Source organism: Myotis daubentonii, chromosome Y (assembly GCF_963259705.1).
Source record: "Myotis daubentonii chromosome Y, mMyoDau2.1, whole genome shotgun sequence".
NCBI lineage: Eukaryota > Metazoa > Chordata > Mammalia > Chiroptera > Vespertilionidae > Myotis > Myotis daubentonii.
Genome location: NC_081862.1, coordinates 7,267,757 through 7,278,953, shown reverse-complemented (window position 1 = coordinate 7,278,953; position 11,197 = coordinate 7,267,757). Strand labels below are relative to the sequence as shown.

General features: G+C 42.7%; 1 pseudogene; it reads right to left on the bottom strand.

The window, feature by feature from the left end:
• Positions 1–697: 697 nt before the first annotated feature.
• On the bottom strand, positions 698–1,866 carry LOC132225513 (cyclin-Q-like; annotated as a pseudogene).
• Positions 1,867–11,197: the final 9,331 nt, after the last annotated feature.

Below are 11,197 nucleotides of genomic sequence, written 5' to 3'. Positions count from 1 at the left end.
CCCATCCTCGGCAGCACTTGTTGTTTGTTGAATTGTTGATGATAGCCATTCTGACCAGTGTGAGATGGTATCTCATTGTCCTTTTGATTTGCATCTCTTGGATGATTAATGGTTTTGAGCACATTTTCATGTGTCTCTTGGCTTTCTGTATGTCCACTTTCAAAAAGTGTCTTAGTCCTAGGTCCATTTTTTTATTGGAATGTTGATCTTCCTTTTGTTTAATTGGATGAGTTCAGTATGAATTTTGGAGAATAGGTCCTTATTGGATATAACATTGGCAAATATCTTCTCCCAGGCAGTGGACTTCCTTGTTTTGTTGATGTTGTTGTTGTATTTTTTGGCTTCTTCTTCTCTGAAGAAGTGTTTTAATTTGACGTCATCCCATTTGTTTCTTTTCTCCTCAGTTTCCATTGCCCAAGGAGCTGTATCAGTAAAGGTATTGCTGAGACAGATGCCTGATATTTTGCTTCTTCTAAGATTTTCATGGTTACCTACTTACGTTTAAGTCCTTTTTTCATTCCCAGTTTATACTTGACACCTGCCTCCATGAGGAACCTTGTCACGCGGAAGTATGGTGTAATTCGGTGGTCTAGATTAAATTTTTTGCATGTTTATCTGTGCTATATGTCCAACACCAATTATTATTATGTTTTTATTTTGGCTTTTAATATTTTTAATGAAACAAAATAAAATTTCCTCTATGTTAATTGAATCATACTTTCTCTAAATCTGGCCTTTAAAAAAATACCCTGGGGCACAGTCCAATTTGTTCTTTGATTTTCCTTCCACTGATCCCAAACCTCGGCTGTAGTCTGCGTCCTTTCAAAGGACAAAAGCAGACCCCGAGGCCTCAGAGCCTCCCGCAGCAAGCTCCTGCCCTCCGGAGGTGCAGCGCCCATCACCATCTGGACCATGGCTGCCAGGGACAGTCAAAACCTGAGAATCAAAGTGGCAGCATGTCATCGCCTTAACCTGCCTGTCTCCAACCGCACAAAACCAGTCCTCCCAGCCAGTGCTCTGAGGAACGGCCGTCAGGGCGATGTGGTGGTGCCTTCCCCTGGCAGCCGATCGTCCCAGGCTTCTCTTTGGACAGGCCTGGGCCAGGGCCTTTGGGGATCTCTGTGTTCATGGTATAAATCCGAGTGAGATCAGACACAATGTTATCAATGATTGGCTTGGTAAGGTTGCCACTAAACACCTGACACCATGGCTTCTGAGCCTTGGCCTAGGCCTCGGCGGGCACCTGGACCCCATAGACCTGCAGGGCCAGGTGGAGCACCACCACTGCTATGTGCTGAGCCTGGAACCGGAAGCACAGCCCCCCACAGTAACTTTCCCGCAGCAGGGCCCAGGCAGTGACAGAGATGGGGGTCGGTTGCCAACTGTAAGGATTCAGCCAGCTCTTGAGAGAAATCGGTAGCTGAGCAGGTACCTGTGTGGGTGCTGAAAGGAGACTTGGAAGCGCAGTACCCGCAGCACAAGGAGCTCGCACTGCACAATGCTGTCCCGGATCACCCAGAATCAGGAGTCCAGCTCCAAGGGCTCACTGCCCGGATGGAAGTACCTGTTGGACACGTTGATGATGTCACGGGTTCGCAGGGGCTGTTCTTCCACTTTGCCATCCAAGTAAAGGCAGACATGGCGACCAAGTAGGGGTCATAGGCGTCCATGTTGATCTCGCTGAAGAACTTACGGTAAATGCCCAGGCGGCGGTGAGGGGAATGGACTGCATCCCTAGCTTGACACCTGCCTCCATGAGGAACCTTGTCACGCGGAAGTGCAACCTCAACTGGGGTGCTGGCCACCCCTTGGCGCCTGGGGCCATGTCCTCCTCCCTTTGCAGCTGTCCAGGCTAAGGTCCTCCATGAGGCCCCGCCCTGAGGCCCCAGACCCTGCTGAAGGGCAAGAGTCCCACGCGCAGGGCCAGCACCAGCGAGATCCTAGCGCCAGGCGCTAACCTCCCAGCCCCACCCGCCCAGGCCGGACCGCCACCCTGGTTCCAAGACCAATTATTGAAGAAACTGTATCAATCCATTCTATGCTTTTGCCTCGTTTGTCAAATATTAATTGGGCAAAATGATTAGGGTGGACTTCTATGTTCTCTGTTCTGTCCCATTGGTCTTTATGTCTTTTTTAGTGCCAGTATCAGGCAGTTCTGAGAATGGTGGCTTTGTAATATAGCTTGATATCTGGTATTGTGATCCCTCCAACTTTGTTCTTCTTTGTCCAGATTTCTGTAACTATTTGGGGTCTTTCTTAATTCCATGGGAATTTTTGGAAACTTTCTTCTATGTCTGTGAGATAAGCCATTGATATTTTAATGGGGAATACATTAAAACTGTACATTGCTTTGGGTAGTATGAACATTTTAATGATGTTCATTGTACCAATCCATGAATACGGTATGTTCTTCTATTTGCTTTAGTCTTCCTCTATCACTTTTTTCAATTTCCTGTAAGTTTCTGAGAAGATGTTTTTACCTCCTTAGTTAAGTTTATTCCTAAGTATCTTAATTTTTTGTTGCACTAGTAAATGGCATTTTTTTTTTTTTGTTTCTCTTTCTGGGAGTTCATTATTGGTGTATCAAAAAGCCATAGATTCATAGATTTCTGGGTGTTAATTTTGTACCCTGCTACATTGCCTAATGCATTTGTTAAATCTCCTAGTTTTTTGATGGAGTCTTTAGGAATTTCTATGGACAGTACCATGCCATCTTCGAATAATGACAGTTTTACTTCTTCTTTTCCACATATCATGCCTTGTTTGACTTCTTCTTGTCTGATTGCATTGCCTAGCACTACCAGTACTCTGCCGAACAGAAGTGGTGAGAGTGGGCATCCCTGTCTTGTTCCTCTTCTTAGAGTAATTGTTTTTGCCCATTGAGTATGATGTTGTCTGTAGTTTTGTCACATAAGGCTTTTATTATGTTGAGGAATGATCCCTCTATGCCCAGTTTGCGTAGAGTTATTATCAAAATTGGGTGTTGGATTTTGTCAAATGCTTTTCCTGCACCAATTGATATGAGTCTCTCTCAATTTGTTTATGTGATGCATCACATTTATTGATTTCTGGATGTTGACTCATCCTACTTCCCCAGAATATATCTGCTTTGGCATGGTGTATGCTCATTCCAATGTAATGTTGCATCGGATTTGTTAGAGTTCTTTTGAGGATTGTAACATCTATGTTCATCAGAGATATATTGGCCTGCATCTTTCTTTCTTTGTATTTTCTCTATCTGGTTTTTGGCTTAGAGTAATGCTGGCTTCATAGGAAGTGTTTGGAAATGGTACTTCCTTTGAATTTTGCAGAATAGTCTGAGGAAGAAAGTTTTAGTTTTTCTTTGAACACTTGGTAAAACTCCCTGTGAAGCTGTCTAGCCCAGCCTTCTGTTTGCTGCAAGTCTTTTTTATGACTGCTTGAATTTCCTGAGTAGTTAATGGCCTAGTCCTATGTTTTATTCTTCCTAATTGAGTTTAGGACGATTGTATTTTTCTAGGAATATGTCCATTTCTTCAGGGTTGCTCAGTTTGTTGAAGTAGAGTTGTCCATAGTATTTATTTACAATCCTTTTTATATCAGTGGGGTCTTTTGCTATTTTGCCTCTGTCATTTCTGATTTTGTTTACCGGGGTCCTGTTGGTGAGCCTAGCTAGAGGTTAATCAATCTGGGTTATCCTTCCAAAGAAATAGCTCATGTCTTTATTAATCATTTGTGGGGTTTTTAGGTCTCTATGTAATTTATTTCTGCTGTGATCTTCATGATTTCCTTCCTGCTGCTCAGTTTGGGCTTTGCTTGTTGCTCTCTCTAACTTTTTAAGTTGTGGGGGTTAGATAATTTGTTAACTGTTTTTCTTGTTGAGTTAGGCCTGTAATGCTATGAAGTTCCTTCCCTCTAAGGACTACTTTCAGTGTGTCCCTAGATTTGGGATTTTTATTTTATTTTATTTTATATTTATATTTTATTGATTTTTTACACAGAAGAAGGGAGAGAGATAGAGAGTCAGAAGCATCGATGAGAGAGAAACATTGATCAGCTGCCTCCTGCACATCTCCCAATGGGGATGTGCCCACAACCCAGGTACATACCCTTGACCGGAATTGATCCTGGGACCCCTCAGTCAGTAGTCCGAAGCGCTATCCCCTGAGCCAAACCGGTTTCAGCTGGATTTTTATTTTTCATTGTCATTTATTCCCAGGATGATTTTAATTTCTTCTTTAATCTATGTGGTAATCCAGTCATCTATCTTTGTACATAAAAGCCCTGTGACCGGAATGGCAGAATGACCACAATGGCTGGTGGCTATGACTTGCATTGCGGCAGCCAACCAGGCTTATCTGGGCCCCAAAAGGCCATATCCCTGACCAGCCTGGCCTCCCATCAGCCCCCAATACCCTATTTATGGCCGGACTGATAAGCAAACCACCCACAGCCTTTCCCCCTGGTCAGGCACACCTTGTATATGCTCTAATGCCCAGATTGGAGGCATGGCCTTCTGCTTAACTGCCAATGGCCACTAACCCCTGGCAGCCTGGCCCGATGTGCCCCCATCTGGGGAGGTCCACAGCACTGCTTCCGTGCAGGAATTCATACCCTGCGCCTCCATTTATTTAATAAAAGACTGTTTAGCCTCCAAGTATTTGAACTTTGTAATATTTTATTTTGGTTTATTTGTAATATTAGAGGCCCAGTGAACGATCGTTGTACACTTGGTGGAGTCCCTCACCCTCTCGCAGTCTGGGAGACCTCAGGGGATGTCGAAGAAGTGATTAACTTAGGCTTAATCCCAGTTGCCAAACATTCTTAGCGCTGCTGTGGAGGTGGGAGAGGTTCCTGCCACTGCTGCTCCCCTTGCCAGTTGTCAGCCCAGCTTCCAGCTGAGTGTTGCTCCCCTTGTGGGAGTTCACTGGCCACCAAGGGCAGCTCTTGCATTGAGAGTCTACCCCCTGGGTGTCAGAGCACATCATAGCAATTGGTCTTATCTCTTTTTTATGACCTGTACTTTGAGATTTCTTTTTCTTTTTTTAATTTTTTTTATTGCTTAAAGTATTACAAGGAGTATTACATATTATACTTTTTTTCGACACGCCCTTGACAATCTTCTGGTCTTCCCTAACCCCCAGTGTCTTATGTCCATTGGTTATGCTTATATGCACACATACAAGTCCTTCGGGTTATCTCTTACCCTACCCTCCTGTCCCTCAACCCCCCCTGGCCTTCCTGCTGTGGTTTGACAGTCTGTTCGAGGCTGCTCTGACTCTTTATCTATTTTTGTTCATAAGTTTATAATGGTCTTTATTATCTATAAATGAATGCGATCATGTGGTATTTTTCCTTCATTTACTGGCTTATTTCACTTAGAATAATGCTCTCCAGGTCCATCCATGCTTTTGCAAATGACAAGAATTCCTTCTTTTTACAGGAGCATGGTATTCCATCTTGTAGATGTACCACAGTTTTCTAATCCATTCATCTACTGATGGGTTTTAGGCTGTTTCCAAATCTTAGCTATGGTGAATTGTGCAGCTATGAACATAGGGGTGCATATATCCTTTCTAATTGGTATTTCTGTTTTCTTGGGATATATTCCTAGAAGTGGGATCTTTGGGTCAAATGGGAGTTCCATTTTTAGTTTTTTTGAGGAAACTCCATAATGTTCTCCATAGTGGCTGCACCAGTCTGCATTCCCACCAGCAGTGCAGAAGGGTTTCTTTTTCTCCGCATCCTCTCCAGCACTTGCGGTTTGTGGATTTGTTGAAGATAGCCATTCTGAAAGGTGTGAGATGGTACCTCATTGTTGTTTTGATTTGCATCTCTCGGATGATTAGTGACTTTGAGCATGTTTTCATATGTCTCTTGGATTTCTGAATGTCCTCTTTTGACATGTCTCTATTTAGGTCCATTCCCCATTTCTTTATTGGATTGTTTATCTTCCTTTTGTTAAGTTGTATGAGTTCCCTATAAATTTTGGAGATTAAATCCTTAGCGGTGATAACATTGGCAAATATGCTCTCCCATGCAGTGGGCTTCCTTGTTGTTTTGTTGTTGGTTTCTTTTGCTGTGAAGAAGCTTTTTATTTTGATGTAGTCCCATTTGTTTATTTTCTCTTTAATTTCCAATGCCCTTGGAGCTGTATCGGTGAAGAAATTGCTCCGGCATATGTCTGAGATTTTGTTGCCTTTTGATTCTTCTAATATTTTTATGGTTTCCTATCATACATTTATGTCCTTTATCAATTTTTAGTTTATTTTTGGGTATGGTGTAAGTTGGTGGTTTAGTTTCATTTTTTTTGCATGTATCTGTCCAATTTTCCCAACACCATTTATTGACGGGACTATCTTGGCTCCATTGTATGTTCTTGCGTCCTTTGTCAAATATTAATTGAGCATATCGGTTCCGGTCCATTTCTGGGCACTATTCTATTCCATTGATCTATATGTCTGTTCTTGTGCCAGTACCAGGCATTTCTGAGAACCGTGGCTTTGTAATTCAGCTTGATATCTGGTATTGAGATCCCACCTACACTGTTCTTTCTCAGGATCGCTACAGCTATTCGGGATCTTTTTTTATCCCAGATGAATTTTTGGCGAGTTCGTTCTAGGTCTGTGTAATATGCCATTGGTATTTTAGTGGGAAGTGCATTGAATGTATAGATTACTTTGGGTAGTATGGACATTTTGATGATGTTGATTCTACCAATTCAAGAACACGGTATATTCTTCCATCTGTTTTTGTCTTCCTCTCTCTCTTTTTCAATGTCCTGCAGTTTTCTGAGTAGAGGTCTTTTACCTCTTTAGTTAATTTTATTCCTAGGTATCTTAATTTTTTTGGTGCGATGGTAAATGGGATTTTTTTTAAGTCTTTTTGTCTGTAAGTTAACTATTGGCATATAGGAATCTTATAGATTTATTGGTGTTTGCCGGGAGCCGGTCCATCCTTGCTGTTTCAAGGGACCTGGCATATATGGCATACGGTTCTTAATATGTTTGCTCACCTTCTTGGCGCTGTGTTTTAACCAAGGTCACCTCTCTGAGAAAGGTTGAATCCCCAGGTAGGGATTTTCCCCTGAAGTTAGGGAGGGAATAAAACCCCTCAACTAAGTGCCAGGCGGGTAATTAATCACTTTAACTTTGAACAATCATGCTTAAGCTACATAATCTTTACTCCCTGGAATGGAGATAAGAAATGCCCTAACCTTTGTAATAGGGATTGATAGGATTGAATCAACTGGTATAAATACAGATGTAACAAGACAGAAAAAGATAGAACTTAGAAGAGAGCCAGAAGGACAGAACCTACACAGAACCTGCAGACAGAGGAACTTTGCTGGAGAGAACATGGCGGGGGATCCTGGACTGAACCTGACTGCAGAGGTTGGCAAGAGAGCCTGACTGGAGCCTGGTGACAGAACCTGGCTGGAGAACCTGGACAGAGCCTGGCTGGGGAACCTAGCGAGGGAACATGGCTGCAGAGCCTCCCTGGAGATCCGAAGAAGAACCTCTCTGGAGATCCAGACCAGAACTTGGCTGGAGATCCTGGCTGGAGATCCTGGCTAGGCTGCTGATCAACTGAACACTGTCTCCGTGTCCTTCCTTCTTCGCCGACTCCGTCTACACCTTTGGGGACCTCTGGACCTGCTGGGGCTGGACCCCGGCAGGCGTTAATTTTGTATCCTGCTACATTGCCAAATTCATGTATTAAGTCTAATAGTTTTTTAATGACATCTTTAGGGTTTTTTATGTATAATATCATGTCATCTTCGAATAAGGACAGTTTTATTTCTTCTTTTCCAATTTTGATGCCTTTTATTTCGTCTTCTTGTCTAATTGCAATGCCTAATACTTCCAGTACTATGTTGAAGACGAGTGGTGAGAGTGGGCATCCCTGTCTTGTTCCTGTTCTTAGGGGAAATGGTGTTAGTTTTTGTCCATTGAGTATGATGTTGACTGTGGGTTTGTCATATATGGTTTTTATTATGTTGAAGTATGATCCTTCTATTCCCACCTTTCTGAGAGTTTTCTCAAAAATGGGTGTTGGATTTTGTCAAATGCTTTTTCTGCATCAATTGATATGATCATGTGTTGTTTTTTTTTTCTTTCAATTTGTTTATGTGATGTATCACGTTTATTGATTTGCGGATTTTGCACTGTCCTTGCATCCCTGAAATAAATCCTACTTGGTCATGGTGTAGGATCTTTCTGATGTACTGCTGGATCCGATTAGCTAAGATTTTGTTGAGGAATTTGGCATCTATGTTCATGAGGGATATTGGCCTGCTATCCTCTTTCATTGTGTTGTCTTTACCTGGTTTTGGTATTAGGGTGATGATGGCTTCATAGAATGGACTTGGAAGTGTTCCTTCCTCTTGAATTTTTTGAAATAGTCTGAGCAGGGTAGGTTTTAGTTCTTCTTTGAATGTTTGGTAAAACTTCCCTGTGAAGCCGTCCGGTCCTGGGCTTTTGTTTGCTGGAAGCTTTTTGATGACTGCTTTAATTTCTTCCATAGTTATTGACCTATTGAGATTTTTATATTCTTCCTGATTGAGTTTTGTAATGTTGTATTTTTCTAGGAATATGTCCATTTCCTCCAGATTTTCTAGTTTTTAGGAGTACAGCTGTCCATAGTATTGTTTAACAATCATTTGTACTACTGTGTGGTCTGTTGTTATTTCGCCTCTATCATTTCTGATTTTGTTTATTTGGGTCCTCTCTCTTTGCTTCTTGTTGAGCCTTGGCTAGAGGTTCATCAATCTTCTTTATCCTTTCAAAGAACCAGCTCTTGGTTTCATTGATTTTCTGTATTGTTTTTTTTTGTTGTTGTTTTTTTGTTTTTTGTCTCTACGTCATTTATTTCTGCTCTAATTTTTATTACCTCCTTCCTCTGCTCAATCTGGGCTTTTCTTGTTGCTCTCTTTCTAGTTCTTTGAGATGTAGAGTTAGATGATTTACTACCATTTTTTCTTGTTTTTTGAGATAGGCCTGAAAAGCTATAAAATTCCCTCTCAGGATTGCTTTCATTGTGTCCCATAGGTTTTGGATTGTTGTGTCCTCATTGTTATAAGTTTCCAGGATGTTTTTAATTTCTTCTTTGATCTCATTGGTAACCCAACCAATATTTAATAACATGCTATTCGGCTTCGAAGTATTTGAGTACTTTGGGTTGTTTTTATTGTAGTTTATTTCTAATATTATGCCATTGTGGTCTGAGAAGATGCTTGGTATGATTTCAATCTTCTTGAATTTTGGGAGACTTTGTTTGTGACACAATATGTGCTCTATTTCTGAAAGTGTCCCATGAGCACTTGAGAAGTACCTATATTCCATGGCTTTGTGGTGAAATGTTCTGAAGGATTCAAGTAAGTCCATCTGATCTAGTGAGTCATTTAGGATTGCTGTATCTTTGCTGATTGTTTGTCTAGAGGATTTATTCAGTGATGTCAGTGGTGTATTAAAGATCCCTACAATGATTGTATTGTTGTCGATCTCTCCTTTGATATTTTCCAGGATTATTTAAATTTATTTGGGCACTCCTGCATTGGGTGCATATATGTTTATCATGGTTATATCCTCTAGTTGTACTGATCCCTTTAGTATTATGTAGTGGCCTTCCTTATCTCTTGTTATGGCCTTCACTTTGAGGTCTATTTTGTCTGATATAAGTATTGCTACCCCAGCTTTTTTTCATTTCCATTTGCCTGAAATATATTGTTCCATCACTTCACTTTCAGTCTGTGTGAGTCACTTCTTCTGAGGTGGGTCTCTTGTAGACAGCAAATATATTGGTCATGGATTTTTATCCATTCAGCCACTCGATGTCTTTTGGTTGGAGCATTTAGTGCATTTACATTTAAAGTTATTAATGAAAGGTACTTGTTTGTAGCCAATTCTATTTTTTTGTGTGGCTCTTTTCTTTCTGAGCTTTTTATTTCTTCTTTTTACACCAGTCCCTTTAGCATTTCTTGCATTGCTGGCTTGGTTGTGATAAACTCTCTTAGCCTCTTTTTGTCTGTGAGCTTCTTATTTCCCCTTCAAGTTTGAATGATAGCCTTGCTGGATAGAGTATTCTTGGATTCAGTCCTTTGCTTTGCATCACTTTGTAAATTTCCGTCCATTCTTTTCTGGCCTGATGTTTTTCTGTTGAGAAAACATTTGATAATCTAATGGGAGATCCCTTGTATGTAACTTTCAGTCTCTCCTGTAGCCTTTAAGTTTCTTTCTTTGTCCTGAACATTTGACATGGTGATTATGATGGGACTTCTTGTCGGCCTTTTCAGGTTCACCTTGTTTCGGAATCTCTGTGCTTGTGTGACTTTTTTTCTTCCCCACCTCATGGAAGTTTTCTGATATTATTTCTTCAAATAAGTTTTCTAATTCTTGTTCCTCTTTCTGTTTTTCTGGCACCCCTATAATTCGTATGTTGTTTCCTTTCATGTTGTCCCATAGCTCCCTTCGGCCAGTCCTGGGCAAACTACGGCACGCGTGCCATATCCGGCCTGTTTGAAATAAATAAAACTAAAAAAAAAAAAAGACTGTACCGTTTTATGTAATGACTAGGGGCCCGGTGCATGAAATTCATGCACTGGTTGTGTGTGTGTGTGTGTGGGGGGGGGGGCGGGAGTGTCCCTCAGCCCAGCCTGCCCCCTCTCACATACTGGGAGCCCTCAGGCATTGACCCCCATCACCCTCCGATCGCCTGATCGGCCCCTTGCCCAGGCCTGACGCCTCCGCCAGAGGCATAGACCCCCATCACCCTCCGATCGGCTGATCGGCCCCTTGCCCAGACCTGATGCCTCCGCCAGAGGTGTCAGGCTTGGACAGGGGACCCCCATCTCCTCCCAATCACTGGCTCTGGCCGCCACCCAGGCCTGAGGCCTCTGGCCCAGGAATCATGCCTGGGCAGGGGACCCCCATCTCCCTCTGATCGCTTGCTCCACCCCCCGCCCAAGCCTGACGCGTCTGACCCAGGCTTCAGGCCTGGGCAAGGGGACCATCATATCCACCCAAAACCCGGCTCAGCCCCTCGCCCAGGCCTGATGCCTCGGCCAGAGGAGTTGACCCTCATCACCCTCCGATCACCAATCACCAGATCGGCCCCTTGACCAGGCCTGAGGCCTCCGGCAGAGGTGTCAGGTCAGGCCAGGAGACCCCCAGCTCCCCGTGGTTGCAGGCTCCTCCCCTGAGCAGGCCTAACGCCTCTC